The sequence below is a fragment of the Stegodyphus dumicola genome, chromosome 2 (assembly GCF_044657685.1).
Source record: "Stegodyphus dumicola isolate Sdum_Otavi_A_Nest chromosome 2, ASM4465768v1".
Taxonomy (NCBI): Eukaryota; Metazoa; Arthropoda; class Arachnida; order Araneae; family Eresidae; genus Stegodyphus; species Stegodyphus dumicola.
The window spans coordinates 126,596,350-126,621,435 of record NC_140769.1 but is presented as its reverse complement, the minus strand read 5'-3'; the positions used below and the strand labels follow the sequence as shown (position 1 = coordinate 126,621,435).

At 31.6% G+C, this 25,086-nt stretch overlaps 1 protein-coding gene across 1 annotated transcript in view; it reads right to left on the bottom strand.

Moving 5' to 3' along the window:
• The window catches only part of LOC118200687 (lachesin-like), a 232,236-nt gene that overhangs the window by 190,394 nt on the left and 16,756 nt on the right, over positions 1 to 25,086 (bottom strand). The gene's annotated exons all lie outside the window — the stretch shown is intronic.

The following is a 25,086-nucleotide window of genomic DNA, read 5'->3' as shown; positions in this document are numbered from 1 at the left end:
TTATATTCAAAGTGTTGGAAATTCTTTTGATAATGCAAGATCCATCCAGTGAAATATAATTGTTACGGAATGAACTGGATGAATGCGTTAAGTTAAAGTAGACTGTAAGTTCATTGCTCTCTATCTAATTGTAGGAACCTTTTTCGTTCCATCACATCCGCTAAAGCGAAGACTACATTTGAAAATGGATGGATATTCCGTTTCCACAATAAATTTTTAGTACCATCGTCTTCTTTTCATACGAGGAGAGAAAATGTATGTCTACTATTAACCTTCACGTGAGACACCACAAAATTAATTTAAAAAAAAAAAAAAAATTGTTGTTGGAAAACTTAGGGGGTGAGCAATCGTACGCCTTAAAAGTCTTAGGATCTTCGAATATGTTACTGTTACAAGAATTTGGATAACGTATTTATTTTAAAAGCAATAACACCCATTTTGTACAGCTAACTACATAATATAGCTGCTTTAGGAACTAATAACGGAAAATTTTGACTTGCCACAAATATTTTTATAACTTTATCTGCTTTGTGACATAATTTTTATGTGTTCTCATGATGTTTCCATCTTAAGCGTAAACTTTAAACATTCTGTTATATAATTTAACTAACTTTACAGGCGGCTTCGATCGCGTTGTTTATCCATAAGTTTCAACTCCGCATGAATTTAAAAAATACACTCCGCGTAAAATTTCAAAATAAAAGAACATTCGAGCGCTTTAAAATGATAAAACAAAATTTTTTATCGTACACAGTAAAATGTAAAGAATATAAAATGTAAATGCAATTTTTCAAGCAACAATAACAGAAATATATAACACGAATGAATAGAGCTTTAAAAAAATACGAAGAAAAACATTAAATGTACTCCAAAAGTCAAAATGTTGATAATAGTTTCAAGTAAGTTAATTAGAAATTATTAATTTTAAAATGATTTTCCACGTGTAAATCCGTGAACTTTGACCTTTTCGCCAACCCAACGGTCGACCGGATAAATCAGCTCCCCCTCCCCGTTGCTTTCGAATCGCAGCCTGTCAACAAAGAGTTAAGTACAGCAAGCGGAGTATTGTTTCATCTGTGATTAAGCTGGAAATAATTAAGCGACAAAAACAGTTATATTAATGAGGAGGAGCGGTATTTAAAACACGAAGTTACTTACCGAGTCAGAGAGAATCAGAGTTTCTGATTTACGCGCGTCTGCCTTTTTGGCCACTCTCAAAGCTGTTATTACGCTCGGCCGTAACTTGCTAAGCTTCGTAGTCAAATAAGTTAAGGGGACCAACTCGTTTTGAGCCTTGATAGCTTCGGCTATACTTCTTTAGTTAATCTTAGTTTTAGTTTAGTTCTTAGTCTTTTAAGTTCAAGTCCATGTGCGGGCTTTGCTTGTACACTCCCAGGCGGAGTTTTGTTAAATCTTACTGAAATAATAAAGGGTTAGTTACCCTTCTATCTTGTTGTTTCTTGTCACCGAACACAAGCGATTATTCGCTTATCAGTTCTTAGATTTTTCACTTCCAACATTAACATAGAATTCCAAAGTGAGGTACTCTACAATACTATAACACGATAGATGAGTAATTCCTATTATTATTAGTAATTAAAATTAAGCGATATTCATCGAACAATTTAAACTAAGCTTACAGAAATATTAAGTTTCCCCCACTCCGACAAATTGTTTTTGTCTTCATGAACATGTTTTTGCTTCTTCAATTTAAGCGATTCAGAATGTTTTTTAACAAGAAGTGTCCATATGGGTCTCCTCAGGAATGTATAAAAGTTCCTAAGGAAACAATGCAAGTCTAAGACTGGATATTGCCAAATTTTAAAACAAACGGTTTCACTTACATGACTTTTCTTTTTAATACTAAAGCATTAGTTCTTAGAAATCATATATAAAACTGCAGTGCTTTTATAACTATCCCTAAGAAATATGACAGAGAAATATTAAAAATATGCGAGTTTCGTGATGAACTAAAATTTCTTATTCGAGTTTAATTTCAATGAGGATGAATATGCATAAAATGCTCCTTCGTATGCTACTGAAAATTAAAAAAACGAAAAATGTGAAAATGTGCATTTAGAATAACCCCTGGGAAAACATATTTAATTGTGACATAGTAAGTACCCTGGGATGGGTACAGTGGGTTGAATTGTTTGCATTTTGCATTTCCTTCTCAAAGGAGATTTTCATTTATTTTTTATCCGTTCTCTGAGGGCATTAAAAAAGTAGTTCTTTTTAAGGTTTGAAAAGTTTAATTTTAAGGAGCCACATAAGTTTCTCATCACTTAGATTACGCTTAATTATGTTAGAAAATTAATTTATTGGTGCGTTAAAAATTTTTCAAATGACATACAGGTCTGCATTTTAAAATGAAAAAAATCATAATCAAATATTAAATTATAAGGCATTTTCTCCCTCCTTCCACCATGCCTTCTCTGTGTAACCGTATCATACCCGGCGTGTGTTCGAGATGTCCAGGTACGAATCCCGGCTAGGACATCGCACATTTTTCAACTCTTCCTTAGGAAGGTACTGTCTGTCTACGAGAAGAACAGTTCGAGCCACAGTGTCTGGCGTTTGGCAGTTGTTATAGCAACAGGGCTAGTATATTTCAATAGGGAGAACCAAGGGTCGCTTTATCGTTATTTTGTTTTTGGCGACTGTTTGCTGAGGGGAAAAGAGTTTATCATTCGTCTTCAAGACACCCCAACGGAAAATGAGTCAAGGCTCGTTTCTACGGCAACAGACAGCTTCAGACTAACTAGTGAGAGCTTTTCCTGTGATAGACACACCATAGATCTGAATAAGTATTTTTCAAAGTCAGAATGGCACAGCATCGAAAGCTTTCAGCAAAGATCCTCAAATCCCACGAATTTTGGAAAGGAATTGAGATTCAAAACCTCAGATCTTGGCAATAGTTTTTGCCTCTCCCCCTCATTATTTAAGTCTTCCTAACTCTTAACTCAGGAAACAGCTAAGTATTTGAAATAAGACAATTTGGAAAGGTAATTCTTTTTTACGTTTTAAGTCTAATTAAAGCGTTTTATTAAGTTAACGTTAAATAAGAACCAGGGTTTTAAAGTTTTAATTATGTTCCTCATTTCCTAATTTACTAAATTTCATCTTCTAGATAACACATGTTTATTTAAGAAATGTATAGTTAAAGGTTTTATTATATACAAAATTCGAGATTTGATAAATTCAGGTATTTCAAGAAATATTTAGGGTTCGGATTTGGATTTAGAATTCTTCTGTAAGTTTATATTTTTTTATCGCTTACAGTCTTACAGTTTATATATAGCAAAATATACTTTCATCTGTTAAAGATACTATTTAGTAACAACAGTTAGCGTAAAGCAGATAAATATGCAATATTATAATTTTGAACTTTAAACAGAACCAGCTTCAGCTGCAGGAGTTAAAATAAAATTACAGCGCAGAAATTCATCGACATTATGACGCCTGCAGCTGAAAAAAAAGGCCCTATTTCACATATAAAACTGGTATTTCTAATTTATATTCATTACACTGATTTTTTTGCTAATTAGGATCTCTAATGTATGTTCCACAGCCTGTTTATTTTTATTATAAGGTTTACACATGTTTTAAGTCTGTAGCGCGATTATTTCAATTATTATTATTATTATTATTATTATTATTATTATTATTACTATTATTATTATTATTATTATTATTATTATTATTATTATTATTATTATTATTATTATTATTATTATTATTATTATTATTATTATTATATTATATCTGGGTCAACATATATGTGGTAAAGATAAGCACGCAAACCGCACAAGCATACACCCTAACAAATTTTTTCTAAGTCTCATATGAACTGCAAATTATAATAGTATAATATACATTTATAAAATTTTCTTATCTTTTTTGTTTCGATTTTTGCTTTTAATCCAATAAAACTACGTACTATTACACTGTATCAGTTATTCATCTCAAACTCATTATTTCATTTATTCATTCCTATAACTGCTCCCTTTTACGAAAATAAAGTACTTCAATTGCGAAAAATTTCGGATATCATATTTCAATGGAATAACCATTTTGACCGTTCCCAGATCCATAATTTTATTGATAACTCCAGGTACGGACAGAATAAGAGACACTTTTTTCTAAAACTGGTTGTGAAATGCATTTAAAATGGGTTCAAAAGGTGTTTTTTCGTGACGTCCATACGTATGTCTGTATGTATAAAACGTAATTCAAAACGATTAGCCACAGAAGGTTTAAATGTTGTATATGGAACTGTTAGTTGCGCAACGTCATTTTTTATTGCAATCGTCAGTACTAAACGTACATATATACAGGGTGTCCCGTTAATGTAGCGACAAACGTGTGGGGCAGGTAGGGCACATCATAAGTATTAAGAATAAAGATAAGAACTCATGCCAGTTGAGATAGAAGATGAATCTATCAGTTGGGATAGAAGATGGAAATGAATAATTGGAAACACTTATTGGACATGAATACATACAGTGTCTCACAAAAGTGATGGGACACTTGTGCTTTACAAAAAGAAACTGTAATAAAATAAATTTAAAAAACATGTAAAAATTTTTTGTGGGTGTGTTTCATACTTAAATTTAGTAACAATTATTACATAACATACATTACCTCAAAATATTAAAATATTAATTTAATAAAAATACAATTGTTCAGAACGGAGCAAAAAATGGCTCACATAAGTGATGGGGCACCATTAGATACTACTACGTACTACAATAAAAATACTTTTTGGGTTTTTATTTTTTACTCAAAAGCAATTGGCAAAAATTTATAAAATCGTCTGCAGTATTTCTCTCCAGTTAGTTTTGGAAATTTTGTGTTTTTTAGCTCTGTGCAGCCATGATTGCTAAACAAAAAGAAACTTTGCCTGAAATTCGAAATTTAGTTATTAATTTGCATATTGAACGTGGAAAATCTATTAAAGAAACTTCTGAAACAGTTAACTTGAGTCATTCAACAGTTTTCTATATCAATAAACGATATAAAATGAATCATATGATTCAGGATAAAAGAAGACCTGGCCGACCATCAAAGCTATCCAATGGAATAAAGCGAATTATCGTTCGAAATATTAAAAAAATACAATAATGAGTGCTCCTAAAGTTGCTGCTGATTTACAAGTATTATATGGAGTAATTGTTAATCCTGAGACTATTGGAAGAGTAATTCGATCTGCTGGATATCACGGTAGAGCAGCCAGGAAAAAATTCTTCGTAAGTGAAAAGAATAGAAAACTCAGACTGGCTTTCGCAAAATCCAACATAAATAAGAATTCTGATTACTGGAATGAAGTTATATTTGCTGATGAGAGTAAATTTAATATATTTGGTTCTGACGGTAGAATCTTGGTGTGGAGAAAATCCAGGGAAGAATTTCGCAAACAGAACTTGGTGCCAACAGTAAAACATAGAAACATAGTGGAGAAGGAGTTATGGTATGGGGGTGTATGTCGTCCGCTGGAGTTGGTAATCTCGTTTTTATTGACAGTATAATGGATCAATACAAGTATATTGACATTTTAAATCAAAATTTGAAATCTTCAGCACGAAAATTGAACCTTCATTACGATTTTAAATTCTACCAAGACAATGGCCCCAAGCACACTGCTTTGAACGTTAGACTCTGGCTGCTGTATAACTATCCTGAAATAATAAAAACACCACCACAATTTCCAGACTTAACTCCCATACAGAATATTTGGTAAGAATTGGAATTAAGAATTCGCAAACACACCATTTCTTCAAAGCAACAATTAAAATCGGTGCTTCAAGAAGAATGGGGTAAAATCGCTCCAAAAATCATAAAAAAAATTAGTCGAATCCATCCCAAGAAGATTAAATCATGTTTTAAAAGTAAAAGGAAATCCAACAAAATATTAAAACCTTTTAAAAAGCAAAATTTTTGGATAAATATTTGATGGAAAAGTAAGTGTCCCATCACTTATGTGAGCCATTTTTTGCTCCGTTCTAAACAATTGTATTTTTATTAAATTAATATTTTGAGAAAATGTATGTTATGTAATATTTGTTACTAAATTTAAGTATGAAACACACCCACAAAAAACTTTTACATGTTTTTTTTTTATTTATTTTACTACAGTTTCCTTTTGTAAAGCACAAATATCCCATCACTTTTGTCAGACACTGTATGGTGTACGACAGCTTGAAAGTTACAACAGATGCTCGATGTTTGCACCATCAGATGCCAAACATGCCTGACACCGATAGACCATTGATTGTCGGACATCTTCAAACAAACCGGGAGTTTCTTTGATTGTATGTAGCTTATCCATTGTAGCAAATCCGATGAGCGCGGGGGGGGGGGCAGGTGACAGGTGACGGAGGACGGGGACGCCTGATGTTTAACAGAGATAAACAGGCATGTGTCCCACACCCTCCCCTACCTAGAGGCAACAAATCCCTGGAGCCGCAAGAGGCCCGCCCCGGGAGTTTATTGAAATATTAAAATGAATTTGTTCACGTGGTCAAACAGGGGCGTCTTAAGTGTACAATGGATACTCGGTAGACATACGATTTGGCATCTTAATGGTAAGTCATACATGCAGCTTAAGCATACACATTTTAAATACATGACAAATAAATATACCTAGAGTAAACACAGTTCAACACAAAACATACAAAACATAACAGTACACGATTGGGGGAGGCAGGAAACCGGTCCACCACGCCCAATCCATCGACGCGGGAATGATCTGTTCAAATGGCTACGAATATCCAGTTCAAAATGAGCAGGCACCCCGTCATGTTGTAACCCCATGTTAACAAGCTCTCCATTCGTATGGTGTTCCGTGCTCCTTGTATGGTGCCTACCGCTCGAACGAGGTAATCCTCACTTTCCTATAGCTCTCTTCTGTACAACATTCTCTGGCGGCGTACAGTGACCTTTCTGGGCAGGGGTTCTTATGAAATTCTTAATCCTTACGATGTTCTGTACCTCCGCTAGAAGTTTGTCTCAACATTTACTGGACGCCCTGTATACATACATCTCTCTCTCTCTCTCTCTCTCTCTCTATATATATATATATAAAACCATAAATTTGTAAATTAGAAGGGATAAAAATAGACCATCCTGGGAACATTTTTGAAATTGAATTTAAAAAAAGAAAATTGAATTTTATGTATTGAATATATACACAGACACATATCCTTACACGGCTTAAAAGTCTTTTCTTGACCTTTATTTTCGCGATCGTTGATCGTAGTCGTACACCTTCAGCTACAGGTTCAGGTTCAGGTGGAAGTGTAGTGGGAGACCCAATGTTTACTGTATGTATATGTTATGTAATGTAGGTATAGTCCCACCACACTTCGGTTTATTTTTAAAGTTAGAATTTACAATTGTACATAAAAGTATATTGACATTATGATTGATATTATATCTATTACATATAATTATCACCTTCAGTTACAGAGGCATTTTAAATGACTAAAATATTCACGTTTCGGCTATACCAAATATTTAATTTTCGACAAATAACGAAATCTAAGTTTTAATGCAATCTCATGTTTCTGTATTTTTATCTGGAAAAGCTATATACTGGTTATGAAAAAAATAAAATTATAAGAAGTGTGACCTTCCGTTCGACGAAACGTGAATGCGATATTTGGTTTCAAAATTTGCTGTTTTTGATGTCATTTTTAACTTGCCTTGAGGGATCGATTAATTAAATCAGAATAATTCCAGATAATATGTTTAAATAAAGTGCAGCAAAAAATATGCATAATTTAATTGGCCGTCATGTGTGTCTGCATGAGCCTTTTTTATTACTATAATTTTATATACGTCAGATAGCATTTAGTGAATTAGAGAGAGACTATATACGTAGTATAACATAATTGAATTTCTTTTTTCATAAAATAATCAATCTTCTTGTGAAGCCTAGGACAAATTTGTACCATGCATTCATTATGTTAAATATGGCTCGGAGAATTTTATCCCACTGTAAAGATTAAACAATTATTACTTAATGCAGGAAGGAACAACTAGTCATTATTATTTAGAATTGTTACCACTTCACTCTTTCGTAACCTGAATATTTTTGATTATATTTGAAATATTTTTTTAATATTTTTGAAATATTTTGAATATTTTTGATAATATATATTTGAAAATAACCCGAAAAAACAAACAGAAATATCTTTTTTATCCAACATGAAAAAATTAGTCATAATAGCATTAGTCTCAGTTTTATACTATATATACTTACTTTACTTTGCATCTTATAGTTTTACTTTAAGTGTAAGATAAATTTTCTAAACATAGAGTAGTTTATTAGGAATGGAATCAAGTAGTTTCAAGCATTTTTAAGTGAACTCAGCCTATTTACCAGAAATGCGATAATTATAATAACTAAGCAGATTTAGTAATTTTAATCGTTTCTTTACATTGCTATTAAATACCAACATGGCATTTTTCATAAGTATTATAAACAATTGAGAAGCGATTTTGCTAATTTAAGATTTTTACAGCAAAATTAAATTAACAGTGTATTTACCAAAAGTATGATAATTACCGTATTTTCCGGCGTATAACGCGCACCGGTGTTTAACGCATATCTATAATTTCGATCTACATTTTTTCAAGGTATATTCGCCGTATAATGTGCACCCAATTCGAAATAGGAAAGAAATGAAACACAGTGCTGTTTTCGAATGCAAAGCCATTCATTTTGCGAAAGAAAATGGAAATCGTGTTGCAGCAAGAATGTTTGGTGTTGGTGAAAGATGGAACGGATAATGATTATTTATTTATGGATCAAAATAACAATGATGGTGAAGATGAAACGAAGTTTGATGATACGTTTAAAAAAGGTATAACAAAAGACGAACAAGACGAACTCTTGATGTTATCTGATAATGAAAATGCTTAATTACATGAGGTATGTTATTTCTTTTAAAGCAACATTTTGGTGCATGTAAAATTCAAATTTTTAAATTATTTTCAAGCTATCACTTTTATATCCGGCGTATAACGATCTCGTAAATTTCGGTCCTATTCTTTGTATTAAATGTGCGCGTTATACGGTACTGTAATTAAGATAAAAGTTTAATATACGGTAATTAAGATAAAAGTGTAATAATTATATACGGTAATTACGATAAAAGGAATATACCGTAATTAAGATAAAAGTGTAATAAATTTAAACATTTCTTCACTAAAGTTAAGCATTAATAGAGCCTACACAAAATCTTATATCTTGGTATCTTCCTTTTAAGTATACAACTGCATCCATCATCTCTTGAGTCAAAAAAAAAGTTTAGTAAAAGTATAAATAAATCTTAAAATACGATCATTAGAACATGGCAGACTAACGTAGCTGAGTGGGGAAAAAATCTATGGAAATATATTAACTTCTTGAAGATGTATTTTTTCATAGTAATTAAAATGATTTGCAGTATTTTGTTGATATTAATCTAAATTTAAATGAGTCTGAGGTATTTCCATTTACAAGCAGATGGAAATTTGCATAAAAGGAACGATTTCTTCTCTACATATATTTGAACTTTGAAATCCACTTTTTTCAACTCACATAAATTTTGAAACTTTATCCTTCTTGCGTTAACTCTCTAAATAATGCATATCTTTTATAAGATGCCCAGATTTAAAACTGCTTCAAGATGACCTATCTTGTTTACATTAAGATAAAAAATAAAACTATCGCTTTGCGTCGTTATAAAATACCAAATAAGTCTTACTTACTTATTTATTCATGGTTCCTCTTATCTCAAATCTGAATAATTTTAAAACATTTTGTTTTTAAACACATTACAGCTTAAAGGTCTAAAAATCTAAAATCCTTTATAGTATTATAAAAGACATTTAGAAGAAAAATGCCTAACTTATTATTAGTCATACTGCCTACGTTTTAGAAAATTTAAAATTATGAAAGATCTAGCTTTAAATCACCCATTGTGTGAAAGGACAAAAATGGATTACAAGATTTAGAGATCTTTCGGTATGATCTAAAGTAATAATTGCCTTATTAATATCTTACAAATACCCTACGTCACGTGCTTGCATTATGGTCACGTGTTTGCATTATGATCTACCATAAAATGAGAATTTATCGAAACACAATACAAGAAGATTCTATAATATTCGTTTAACTTACGATGTTCATTGAAAAAAAAAATTATTTATTTATTTATTTATTTATTTGTGTTTGTGTGTGTATAAGTTTAAGATTAATTTTTAGATTTAAATTAAATTCATTTATCCTCTATAATCTAAAATGAAAAAGTCTCGAACATCATAGAAATTATCGTTTTAAATTGCTGGAATTCTTATCGTATAACTCTTTCAATATTTTTAATGGTAAAATACAGCTTAAATCCCAGTTGAACATAATACAGTGGCAAAAAGACGCATCTATTAAATAAACATACTAGGTATTGTTGTTTCTTAAACTAATTCTTTCATTTGCTGTAATGCTGTATTATACCAATGTTAAAAAATAAAACTTTAAAAAAAATTAAAATTGTGAGAAGACAAAGATAAAACTGCGAGAAATAAAGAGATTCCAACAATTTGAAAAGACTGAATTCCTACGCGAATGTAGCAGTTTCGAGATTTTATTTTTTTAATGTGCTATGTTATTTAGCCTGCAAACTATAAATAAATTTTATTTAAAGTGTAAGCATTTTGAAACGTAAAGAATTAAATTTGCATAATTCAAAAAATTTCCAAAGCGGAACCAAATTTATGCAAAAGTAATCAGCTTGTGAAGGTCCTTGACTAAAAGGTAAAGTCATGATTTAACAAAAGGTAAATACATAAGAGAATTAATAATTGTTCCTATCTTTCTATTTTTCTATTTTATTAATTCTTTCTAATTCTAATTGGATATTTTAAAAAATCCCTGAAATTATCAGATTTCCGAGCCAGAATGTTGATTTCTTATAAGGATTTATCACAGAAGATAAGGTTATTTTTTTAGATTTTATTTTATCACAAAAGGTGAGGAGGAGAAAAAGGTACATTTTAGTGCACATTTTAAACAAGAGATGATGCTGTTATAACCTATAATATCGCGAAAAAGTATAAATCTAAACTCTTTGAAAGCTTATTTCTAACATGAATTTTATCCATTTCCTTAGAATTCTCCATGAAAGCATCCCTTTTCATAGGCCAATAGACGTATTGAGCTTTGCCATATTCAAATATAATAAGCTCGACAATATGACAGCATAATAAGCTAATATGATAATAATAACCTAATATGACAGCATAATAAGCTCGAAAACATGTATAAAAGAATAGTCTAGAGCCTTACAAGGTATTTCTCCCGCCTTTCTAGCGTGCCTTCGTGGTGTAGTGGTTCTGCACACTTGGCCGTATTCCAGAGGTCTGTGGTTTGATTCTCGGCGAAGGCAATTGCTCATTTTTCATCTTGCCTGCTTCCAAAAAGTACATAATGTTATTACAACCTTAATATCCGTCATTCTGTTTACAGTGATGTACTAATACCATAATCTGTTTGACGATATTCTGATCACTAACACGCCAACTAGTTGAATTTATGTGATATTTTTCCAAAGTGTCCGAATTTAAGGAAATACTTTACGTCATCTAAATCATCTAAAATCTTAGAATACCGTATGCATTGAGCGAATCAATTAAACAGAAAAATGTTTTTTAAAGAAATTGCATAAAAATAATTTTTTCAGTATCTCAGAATAAAATAGCCTTAATTATATGTATGATTTTACAGTTAATTAAAGCCTATTTCTAAAAAAGAAAGTTACTAATTTTTGGACATTATATTGTTACGTTTTGTGTATTGATTTATTTAGTTTGCTATTTTTAATATAATTTTTATTAAAGTGTTACATTTCCCCGTGCAATGCTGCATGCGATTTATTTAAAGAAAACGCTACGCGGGAAAAATTAAAAATACAGGAGCACACGCATTTAATAAATAGATATCTCGTAATTGCACGCTTTTTCTTTTCGGGAAAAATCGAGAAAATACCAGAGTATGCTCGTGCGTGACTTAAAAAGCTTATAACAGGAGGAAAACATCTTAATTCAGTAGTTGTTTTATGAGTTTGTTTAGAAAACTGTTGTTGGTTACTGTAGAGAATTCGCTGTAAAATCGGATTAGCTTTCTATGTTTTGAATTCAGTCCTGTTGAACGTTTCAGTGGTTTAAAAGATAACTATTGTGAGATATTGCAACACTGTATGCATATCTGTGGAAATTTAAGCATTGTGTTTTATTTGTTGTGATAATAATAAATTTCATTCATTTTCATCGGACTTGTGTATTCAATTTATTACGAACCCGTACGCACGCAACAATATAAAAAAGTAATATCTAAAATTCAAAGAAATATAAATATATAGCGATGAAATATTGGAATACATTTTAGTCAGCATTTTAAGTATAAGGAATATAGATTTCTATTGTAGTAAAAATATTTTAATAAGCTGTATAGAAAAATATTATTTTAAACTGGAAAAATTCCAAACAATAAAATTAAAACGCAAAATTTAAAATATCAAATAGGTAGCCATTGTTATTGACCAGAGATTAATTGACCTTTCAAAAGGAACAAACCAATCCACTATCAAATAACAATAACCAAATTAAATGAGAGTGTTTCGTCTTTTCTCCATGTAAGGATATCAGTTATTTTGTTAGAGTTAAATCGTGCGCTGCGAACAAAACTCAAAAAAGAGGAAGATAATTATTTTTCTTGAATCAAAATACTTCTCATAAACAAAACCGAAAATGAGCACCTTTTAGCCCGAATTTCGAATTTATATATATATATATATATATATATATATATATATATATTATGGTATATATGTCAACACTTTTGGTTTACCTCAGGTTAGGTCAATTTAGCTGAATATGGTAAATCACACAAAGGCTTGATGAAAGATGAAAGATACCTTCATGGAGGACTTTCTAGTGGAAATTAGCTTTTTTCGCGTTACACATGTAGAAAATCACAAAAATTAAACATACAGCTCTCCCGTTCTTTTAGGAATGAACAGAGGACGAACTCACAGTCTTCAATAGTCTTAACCACTTGGCCACTGTTATGTCCGGTTCACCTCACAAATAAAATTTATTTTTTATGGTTAAAATATAATTTCTTTTGATAAGATTTGTACTGGATTAAGATGAATTATGTCACAGAATAGAAGTAAAAAATAGGGTAAATAATTTGATCAACACATATTTTTTTTAATAACGCAATGATGTTAAATGATGAAATCCTCATAAAATTCATAAGATTTGGAAACAAGCATTTTAAATAAAAAGGAAATGGAATTCTTAAGTCTAAATATCATGTTTGCTGCAGCATTTTAAGGATAAGGAATGGAATACTAAATACTACATTAAAATGTTCGAAAGAATGTTTCATTAATAGTTTATGGAACCATTTTTGCCACAAAACTTTGCAAATAATCACAAGGCAATCAACAATTAATTTTAATGATTAGGTAATATTCTATATTTCTGCAAATTATTCGCATTTTATTAAAATATATATTTTTAGTTTATTATTAATTTTTTAAGTTCAGACAATATATATTTTAAATATAATATGCATTTATCCTTCTATTAACATGCGCATTTTAAATATAGATTCAAAGGAAATAGGTAAGAGTAATCTTTAAAATTAAACCTGGTCAAAGATCTTTTAAGTATAAGATATAAAGAACTTGTAATAATTATGATATGCAAAGCAGCTGTCAGTAAATTAAAATTTTAAATATTAATCGGAATATGTTAGTAATTTAATTTAAGAAAAATATTTTCTTGTAATTTAAGGGCATCTGAAAACTGCTTTCTGTAATTTACTCTAAATTCAAATTTATGATCGTCTGAATAACAGTCAGGATCCAAAGAAAACTTTTACAGAGGAAAAATACTCTTTTTGTTGTAAAGTGAGAAAAGTCAATTCAGTAGTAAGCAAAAATAATAAACTCCGTTTACTTGAAGCGACTTCGCAAAAGAAGCTACCAATTTTAGCCATTTATTTATTTATATTGTTTGTGCCAGCTCTCCGAAACGTCTGCTGACATTTCGGTGTCTTTATTCTTTCTCGAAAATAATATCGTTATCGAAAGCACAACGTGCTAGTCTTTCTGCGTGTCTTCGCATGCAACAATTTATTTTTATAATAAATAAAGGAGTTGTAAAAACATGTTTTTTTTTTATGTATATTTTAATGTTCTTCTGAGGCACTTCGTCGTACTTAAAAATGAAGATGATACATGTGAATAAAAATAATAACTCCGCTAGATGAAGAATACTTTTATTAATACGATTTTGCTTGCATTTGCGATGAAATTGTTAACGTTTTTTAAATGTATTTTGAGAGTTTTGGCAGGAAGCTAAATAATTTCGTATCGCTTCAGAAATGATTATATTTTATTACATGGCTCAAAATAAATAATTTTTTTAAGATTTCAATAACTACGTTTCATTTTTTATTCAAAATAAGGGCACCTAAATAAGATTCTAAAGTTTTAAAATGTAAATTTTATTGTGTGCCTCTTTTGAAACGGTCTAGAGTCTTTAAGTTAAATCGATGCTGAAACGAGAAAAATGTACAATGCCCCAGGCGAGATTCGAATTTCGAACTTCTTGAATACTTGTGTAGCCTGCTTCCAGTTACACAACAAAGGCAAGCAGGTGACGGAGGACGGGGACGCCTGATGTTTAACAGAGGTAAAGAGGCATATGTCCCGCGCCCTCCCCTATCTCGTGGCAGAAACTTCCTAGAGTCTCATAAGGCCACCTCGGGAGTTGATTGAAGAATTTTACGTAATTGTGCATTGCCATACAGGAGCGTCTTAATAATGCATTAGTTTTGATCGATAGGCGAATGTTTTGTTGCATCTTGGTTTGTTAGACACTAATTACAGCTTATACAAGCACATACACTTGCACATATAAAGACACATACAAAACACTTGTAAAACACATATAAAAGCACATATATAACACATATAAAATATGTAAGCACATTATAGAATAATAGAAATTAGGTGCTAGTTTGCACACACTTATACAAGTAAAGCATATACTTATAATGAAACATAATTAAGCTAATACATATTATACACTTACACTAAAGGCACATATAGATCACATGTAAAATGCGCATATAAACATACATAAAGCATGCAGACACACTGTAGAATATTAAACTTTGTTATTAGATTGTAGGAGAGAGGGAAAAATATTTTATACACTCCCCATTTTTAAAGAGCGACTGGGATGAGGGAATCCCATCGTCAATTCCTGTTGGTGACGAATTAACATCCACTACCGTTTACGTTTGGGAGGCACTGTAGAAATCTTAGGTTATATCGATGCAGGAGCATGAAAAACGTGCAATGCCCTCGTCAATATTCGGACTCCGGATCTACCGAGTACGCGTCGAGCATGCTTTCAGCTCTACTACGAAAGCATGAGGAAAGGTGAGAGAAAATACTTTATAACTGTGAGAATGCGTCTGATTCAAGAAATTCCAAACAGGCATATTAGGAAGAGACGTCAATATATTTGTCAGTTTCAAACAGGCAAATAAAAGAATTATTGCTAGCAGCTGAAACATTTCTGGGTTTGCTGTTGTTGTTGCTAATACTCACTTGCCTGACATATAGTCAGCCCAAGTCAACCATGTCAACCAGCCAACGATCGCAAGTTTACAAACATCGCTGGCAACAGCCTTAAGCAGAATACAGGTGACAGAGCGATTTAGCTCAGTTCCGCCCCCAATTTTGATGGAGAGCACCCCGGGGGAAGACGGATCTGAGTGACTCCCACCCCTCTTCCTTTACCAACAATTTCTTGAGAATACCTTCGGCTGGCCACATATTTAGAATGTCTCCATGCCGCACGGACACTATATATTTACAAATATCTTTGTCTTATCCGAGATTCGAACCCGCGTCCTTCGGTACGGCAGTCAGCGACGCTAATCAGTGTACAGGTTAGGCAACTTTCTGGGTTTAATTCCTGTCAAACTGTTAGCTTTTATAAAACAAATTACAAACTTTTAAGAAAAGACAAATCGAAGTACGCTTTTGCTGTTCATGAATTCGTGTTACATGTTAACGCCTATCATGATAAATTTTCGATTGATAAATTTCATACGAATATGAATGATAAATTTTATACGGATATGAATGATAAATTTGAAATGAAAAATGCAAATAATAAATTTCCATTTGTCATTCGCCTTTACACATTTGTTTCAGTTACAATCATCCTCTCAATCGCTTGTATTACATGCTTCTGTTATCATTCAGTTTGACATTTTAAGTTAATTGAGATGTTTTTTTTTTTTTTTTTTTTGGGTGTGTGTGTATTAACTAAACTTTAACAACCGTGAATTAATTAAATTTCCATTAAATTTCCTTTCGAGTTTAATAAAGGATAGGCCCTAAAACCATAAACAAATAAAATTATTGTGCAAAGCTGAGGAGTTTTACTCTTTCGAAACCACAAATAGTTCCGATCTGCAGTTTCAAAGTGAGCTTCTGAAGTATTTGAAATTAGAGATATTTTTAGATACTTAAAGGCTTAAATATCCGAAATTAAAATACATAAATTTTCAATTAGAAATATAAGCAGTTTAAATTTACCAATTGGAATAAAATGTGGTTTTGCGAAAATATGGAAAACCTTGTAAAATTCCTATCGACAAAAGCAGCGAAATAACTGAATTTGACAAATGTGCTGTGTATGAAATCCTTAAGAAAGCTATATTTCTAAGAAGATTCTAAGAAGGTTGTAGAGTCATTAGGATTTTTTAAAAGCAGGGGACTTAAAAAATGAACAGTCTTCGCCGGGAATCGAATCGCGTACCTCTGGAATGCGCGCCCAGCATGCAGACCACTACAACACGAAGGCATGCTAAGAAGGCGAGAGCAATACTTTATAAGATAAATTTAAATCATCTTGTATTCGATGATGTTTTCCTGGAAAACATGCAAGAGCAAAAGCAGTGTTCTCAAGAACACTTTATATTTTGTTTTGGAGATATATTTACTTATGAGAAATGAGAAAACACTTCGGATAAAAAGCAATTAAATTGTCTACATTTTACACATTGATGGTAACATGTGCCGACGGTAACATAATGTTAAAAAAAACCATAAGCAAAATGACAGTTTCGGCAGTATAAATAAATCTTGAATGTAGACTTATGTAGTATATCAGTTCTCCAACAGAATTAGTTCCAAGAACTTAACCAAGAGCTTGGTTAGGTAAAGAAAGGAAATTACAAAATCAGATTAGAGAAATTTGAGAATTCACATTGGCAGTTTTCCGATATGTTATAGGGAAATAGTTTTGAGGAACTAGAGAACCGAATTTGTTTGAAAAACTGAAGAACTCGCACCCTTCTACGAGATGGACTTGCAGATGAGATACTGATTCAAATGGCAGTAGCGATTCTAATTTTGATAAGTGGAGATAGTTCTTTCGTCAATAAAAACGAGTTCGAATAGTGGACGCAAACATTTCTAAATAAAGATAAGTAATATTTGAATATAACATCAAATAAATAAAACATCAAAAAGTAAGCTTCAAAAGTTCCGGAGAAGTTTGGAGTTCTCGACAAGGGAAGAGAGTGTATAGGATTTCTTAGGCTCCTTTAAGTGGGTGGAAAAATGTCATAACTATTTCAGCTGAGCTTCGTTGCCAGATAACAAAAACCTCTCTACGTCACAAAAACTGGTTTGGGGGTTTTCGCATAAAGTTCGAAGTCTTCAACTCTATGCCGACTTTGTATTGTAAGGATCCTAAGTTTTACTAACGTATATTTTATTTTAAATCTTTACTATTACTTCTTATTTTCTACTTCCGGCCAGAATTAAAAGCTTTAACTTATTTATGCAAATTTGTCTTGCGAACGCCAAGTACTTAAGTTGTGGTTTTTTGCCAAACAAGAGAGAGGAAGGAGCTATTCGAAGCAGGCCGCTTGCCATAGTTCTTTACTCGATTGCTGGTTGCCTTCAAGGCCAGAGGTTTAATCCTCGTGATAATTTTAAACGTATCGTAGTTTTAGCAGTTCTCTGTACTACATACGGCTTCTTGTTAATTTACGGCCAATCTTGGAGTTAGGCACCTGTTTATTAATCCAAAGTTAGTTTAGTTAGAGTTTAGTTAATATTTTTATATTCTTACGTTCAGACCACAAGTGGTTGGTCTCTGTATTCCGAAGTCCGGAAATCATTGAAAAGAGAGAAAAATAAAGGGTTTCGTATACCCTTCCTGTGTGTATTGTCTACTTCCCAAATTTATTGAACATAGCTTTAGTAAGCTCCCTGTTCCGAGTCAGGACATTTAATGTTCCCAAAGCAAGTAAGGAGGAACACAGAATCTGATAGTATAAGAGTCGGCCAATCAGAGCGAACGCGCGAAACCTATTGAGCGGGAAAGCTGTAAACGCATGCGCTAATTATATAGACGCACGCGCAAATTTAGATTCTTTAATTGGCTGCTGCTTAGACCTTGTCTCGCAGATGTGTAGGCAATTCCCGAATTTTATGCCTTATGGCTATGCCTTTATGAAATTTATACCACCATCTGAATGGAGCCTTAAATGCCACATCTTAAGGTGGATTAATTAATACAGGAATTATTAATACAGGAATGGAGTTTGCCAGAAATCTGAGTGATTGATTCCTCTTGCGGTCATGGTGTATATTTAAACGACATTAACGCATGATGCATTTTCTTCATGGGCAGCTAGGAGGCAGCAACAGTTAAATTATTTCTTACGGTTTCAAATGCTAAATTACAGGAGACTCTAAATTATACTGGCTGATGCCGGGGAAGGAAGTGATGGATAATTGAAAAACAGGGATAATCCAAACTACCAATTTTTCATGCAAGTTGTACGCGTTTATTTCATAAAAATCAGTAGTTACTTTAATTTCGAAAACGTTTAAATATGTGTTGGGTTTCATTTAGTATTTTTCGAAATGGTAGTTTACCATTTTAATTGAACCATCTTGGTCGTTGAAGTCTTCCGTTTTCAACAGTACCCACTGCTCATGTGACATTTGAAAAGATACCCACATCACTGAAGCACTGTAGATCGCTCGCATTGCTATCGAACAAATCCTGTATGATTTCCCCAACGACATGTTTGAAAAATTTTACATTTTCTGTTTACATTTCTTCATAATTATTACCTCGACGTCTTTATAATTACATAAGCCTCCGATTTTCATGTTATGATAAATATTTCTTCGTGATCGGACTTGCACATAATTGTTTTCACTCACTCTCGAGCATAGCGCGGAATGTACGTGCGTAGACACTATCATGCACGGATAATTTAAAAATCGAATAATTCGAACCGAGATAATCGAGAGTACACTGTACTTTAAAACAAAAATTCGAGAGCTTATAGAAAGTAGATATCAGCAAAAGAGAAGCAATTCAGCTAACTTGCGTTTTTATTCAGACGAGAAAAAAATGGCACTTCTTGCTCAGACTTACAGATAATTGCGCAGAAAAGATCTTATCTATTTGAAGATGCGACTCTGCGAAACAAGGATTTGAACCAAAACGAAATGGATAAAATAGCTTAAGTTAAAAAATGTGAAGTGCAGAATTACAGAAGAAGTGTACTAATAATAGCAAATGAATGAAACAATAATTTTAGGAACTGGCAAACAATTAAATAATCGGCTTAAGAATAAATTAGAGCAATATAGAGTTTGATTATATTTAGAGTTACTCGAAATACTTTCTTAGAGCTGGCAACAAGAAGTAAAATTCAAAGCTAGATGCAAGACGTCAGCAGTTTTCTATTATTATCTTTCATTTTGTATTTCGTTTGCCGTATGTGTATTTGGTGTACCTTCTGGTCCATTAAAATATCATTCTAAACCAAGAAGCCCCATAGATTTAAATTCTACCGCCGACACGGGCTCTACACAATTATGCTTGGATATAAAATTTGAAAATGGTTCATAAAACTGCTGAAGAAGACAAGATGTTTTCGCTACTAACATTATTAAATGAATTACGGGAATTTGACAAATCTTTTTATAGAAGCGAAGGAAAGAAAAGACGCCTGAACGCTCATTTCATGTTGAATAATGAAATACGTTTTAATAAGAAAGCCACTGAATCCCTTAAACCACAAGACAGCCGACATATGAATGCAATAGTTCCTTATATTATCTCCCACTTAGAGGGGTGACTGAGAAAAGGCGCGATGACCAGTCCACTAAATACTACTTACGATAAGTTTTTACCACCGCATTTCCGTTCGGCCGCCACTTTAGAGGCTGTTAAGCTTGTCAGAGCAAGAATTATACGAAACGTACAGTGTTCTATCCGGGATTCGAACTATGAAATTTTCAGATACTAGCTGGACGTGTTAACCACTTACATTACGTTAACACTCAAAGAATGCGATAATATGTTATAAAGTATATGTTCATAAACATTAGTTTGACGAGTCATTTTATTATCAACGTGAAATTAAAGAGAAAAATTCGATCTTCGTTAGAGACAGTTATATGTCTTGACTTGTTAATGACTAAAACTGCCATCATATTTTTGCTGAAACTCTTAAATTGAAATAAACACTTTGGACAGAAAAAAAAAAAAAAAAAAAAAAAACTTATTTATCCGACTAAGTTGTTTTTTTTTTTTTTCTGTCAAAGCCAATGACTTAAGAAGATGTAATGAAAAATCAAATTTATTTTCCTTTCCCTTAAACTTCGAATTATTCACATGCATTCACACATACCTATGAGCTCTCAAGTGAGGTACAGGAGTCGATATTCTTGCCTCGCAGCATCGGAAATCTAACGTTTATCAGGAAGTTGGCAAGCTTCCGAGAGCATTTCCGGACGAGCGATATTATTGTGGGATTTATTTTCCAGACAAATAAAAACGGATAAGACGAACTCAAAATCCTTCAGTACTGACATTTGCGGAATTTTTCAGTCGGATGGAATATTTCTGTCAAAAATATTTTTAAAGTCACTTTTTATGAGAGTGAAAATTTCCTATGAACGACAAGTATGTAATAATCGCTGGGTTTTGAGAAAAATAAAAATGAAGTGCATCACAGGAGATATGTATTTTTTGACACGAGCTTACAACTTTATTATTTTTTGGATAAAACTCATTGCACCGAATAAGATTTATGCCTAGTTTATCCAGGATTCTCTTTAAATTGTTGAGTACGTTAGCTTGGTTTACATTTATTGAAACTGCACGGGTAACTCTCTATGTTTTATAATAAACGCAGAAATACAAAAAAGATAAAAGGTTATTCTTCTCTGAAAAATATTTCAGATATTTGAATTGTAATTTTTTGCTTAAGCTCAAAACTCTATGCTCACCTAGTAGCATTTCCATAATAGCTACTTGCTACACATCGGCGAATAATCGCCCTAAGTTAAGGTCAACTTTTAAAGACTAAATCCTACAATTTTATTAATACGCTTTTAAAATTAAGCAATCAGATAAACCTAGCGTTCATTTGGTATAAAACGCTTTAGATTTCGAGACCAAGCATATACAGATCCTTCTTCTTGAGAAGCAAGATTTTTTTTCATTTTCATTTTAGTACTAACCAAAACATTGGTATTTAATTCTTTCGGAAATAAGGCCTATCATATTTCTACACAAATATATAATGCTATATATAACAATACAAAGTCTTCTCTCAAATCATATATTAATTGTTTTTAATCATGCAACGGGCTCTACTTATAAAGGCTATATTTAGCCTAAGATAGCTATATTTAGCCTAAATATAAAAGCTATATTTACTCAAACAAGCATTTACTCAAAATGTTATAGCTAAATTTATCTTACTTATAAAAGTTATATTTACTTAAAAATATATTTAGGAACATTTATTCATAGTCTTCAGCATAGTCAGGGATCCCGTGGTCATATTTGTTTACACATGATTAATTGTTTCAATGAAAGCTTATTCAAGGAAAATGTTTAAGAATATAGAATCAGAAATTAAACCAAGATATGGGTATTTTTATTACCTTTTATAGGATATCTATAGATATGAGTGAAGTGGCATAATTAATTAAAGGAATGTAATTAACGACAAAAATTGAATCAAAAGTAGATCTCGCTGCATGTACATAATGATAATTATCAGATATTTCTCTCAGGAATATAATAGTCTTAAAAGTAGTTCTTGTGGTCATAAAAATCTCATGTTTCGTGCTCATTAAAACAGTATAACCCAGCCCACATAATGGTTAGTGACACTGCAGTACCGATGGGTCAGGGCTCGAATTCAGGACAAGGTATGGATGTCTGTATGCGTATAGAGTTTCTTGCGACATGGGGGGGGCACTCAAAATATACAGCGAGCAGAAAGGCCTCTCAAGAGGTTTATCCAGGAGGAGAGGGATGAGAGGCTCGCCCGGAGTGTTTTTCTTCAAAACTGGGGCGGAAGCTTAACAGTTAGCTAGGTTCAACAGTACCTCAATTACCTGTGGTACTACAAAGTAGCTAGCCGATCTTCTACCTGTACCTGTCTCGTTAAAAATTACTAAAACACACAATACTTAGTGAAATTTTGAAATCATATCAGGGGCTCATGAGATTAAGTGCAATAATCAGCAACAATAATCAATCTGAAAAATAAATCTTAACAGCAAAACTGATATAGCTTGTGATATTTATTATATAATACTCTGCATATTGCCAGTGTTTTCACAGTAATTTTAGTATCAATGTCTATTCAAAATTACATTATACTCCATTCCAAAATCTTATGCATACTTAAAAATAAAATTTCTTTCCGATATGTTTAAGACATTCACAGAAATGGCAAAATCTCTATTGTTGCTCAGCATCTACTGTTGCTGAGTTAGATCTCTTTAAGGATAACAAACCCTTTTAATGCATATTTTTTAATTTAAAATTTAATGTATGTCATTCAAATGTGGAACCAAGTGTGATTATAAAAATAATTAAATCATCAATTATATTTTAATAATTTTGCACATCATTTTAGAGTATTCTATGTATGATCTTTCAGTCTTATTTCACTTCAATCAAAACATTATTGTCTCTAATTATGTTTATTCCAACTTTTATTAAAACTTTTCAAAACTTTCTTTCAGTTTTTAACAAAACAGCTTACTTATGCCTCATGCAATTAATGTCTTTTTACAAATTTATTGTCTTTATTTATTGTCTTTATTTACAAATTTTTAAACGATATTAAAATGTTTATGCCTTCAAAATAAAAATTTAAAAAAAAAAAAAAAAAAAAAAAAACTTAAAACTAACATTTGTTAACTTTTTGTATGTGTATACGTATGTTGTCGCCAATAAAATTTGCTTGGCGAAACGGAAAAGTACTTACTATTATTTAGGAAATTAAATTCACATGATAAATAGCCATATATAAATGAAAGATCAGATTTTAGTGTTTAATAACGTACTTCAAAAAGTTTTCAAGAAGGTGAGAAGTTTCTAACCAGAATTTTGTGATCTATTCTTAAGCAAGAGAGTTTGTGAATTTGGCGAGATATTGGCCAATACGACAGTAAATGGAAATGAAAAATCCTGCTAATATTGAGAATTTTGCCTTTTCAATTATATACAGGAGACACCTAATGATCTGTTGTACTATCATTACAATGTTTCAGTATTAGCACTTATTACGTGGTACTATGCGGCATTTTTTGAAAAATTCAATTGATATAATTCAATACATTGGTGAAACATTACATAGACAAATTACATAAACTTTTGATACTTTATACACAGTTTTTATATATAATTACAATTGCAATTTTTACACGCGGTTTTTAGACTATTTGGCCGAAACAGAAATGTTTTATCCAGAAAAATATGTCATCAAATAATTGGAGGTGTGTAAGTCATGTAGTATGTACAGAAATATTGGATATCAAAAGATAAATTAATTATATACATTGAATATATATCAATTATATACAATTATATCCTTAATTATATACATGAAGAGGCTCATAACTTTAGCAAGAATTTGTGAAAATTGTTTGGTTATTGGCTCAGTAAACGGAATTGTAATTTTTCATGCTGCGCTATATAATTTTTATGCCATATGATGTATCTCTTTATAATGCTTATTTTCACATTCTTCGCCTTCGCTGTTTTAAATTTAAAGCAAGAGCTGCGGAATTATTTTCTGCCTATTCAATATTTTCAGGAAATCAGTTGCGATAAAATTACTTTCTAATGTTCAGGACAGTTTGTATTGAAGGTTATTAGTGTGTAACTTGAATAAAAGATAATCCTTCGCAAGCATCAAACTACAGTTCAGTCAGGAGATTCAGCGATATTTATAATGCAAAATTTAAGTAAAGTTCTCTGTGAATTTTACTTAGCTTTTATGTGTAGCCGTCATTTATGAATAAACTTATATATAATTATTAATTTCTAATTAATCTTAAGATCATTATGATTAGTTTGCAATGAAATAATATATTTTTAGCAAACATCTGCAATTCCTGTGTAATCGTTCTATTGTAGTATCAAAACAGGAGGAACAGATAATTTAAATCTGCCTGCAAGCATAGCGATTGTTTTGAAAAAAACTAAAAGATATCCTTTTAACAATCATTTGCTCATACATCATTAATGCAATTAAAGGGCTCAAAGGGAAGGGATACACATGTAATTAAAGAAATTATCTATATATCTAACTTAATTAGCAAAATTGTTTCTTACAACATACCGCGCCAAAGCAAATGCAGATAGAAAATAATTAGAAAAGCTATTATGCTAATTATACATATTTAACAAAATTCACGAAGTAAAATTTGATTAAAGTCCCTGCAATAGATTTGAAAAAGTATATAATCTTAGTAGAATGAAACGAAATGTATATATCTTAATAAGAAACAAATTTTGGAGGAGAATATTTGCTTGAAATTGCTTTCTTCTAACTTGCAATTGTTTTATAAACAAACAGCATTTACAAGATTACGAACGTTTTTAATTACACAGAGAACATTTTATACCTTTTACAATAAAACCTCGCCAATCCCGAGT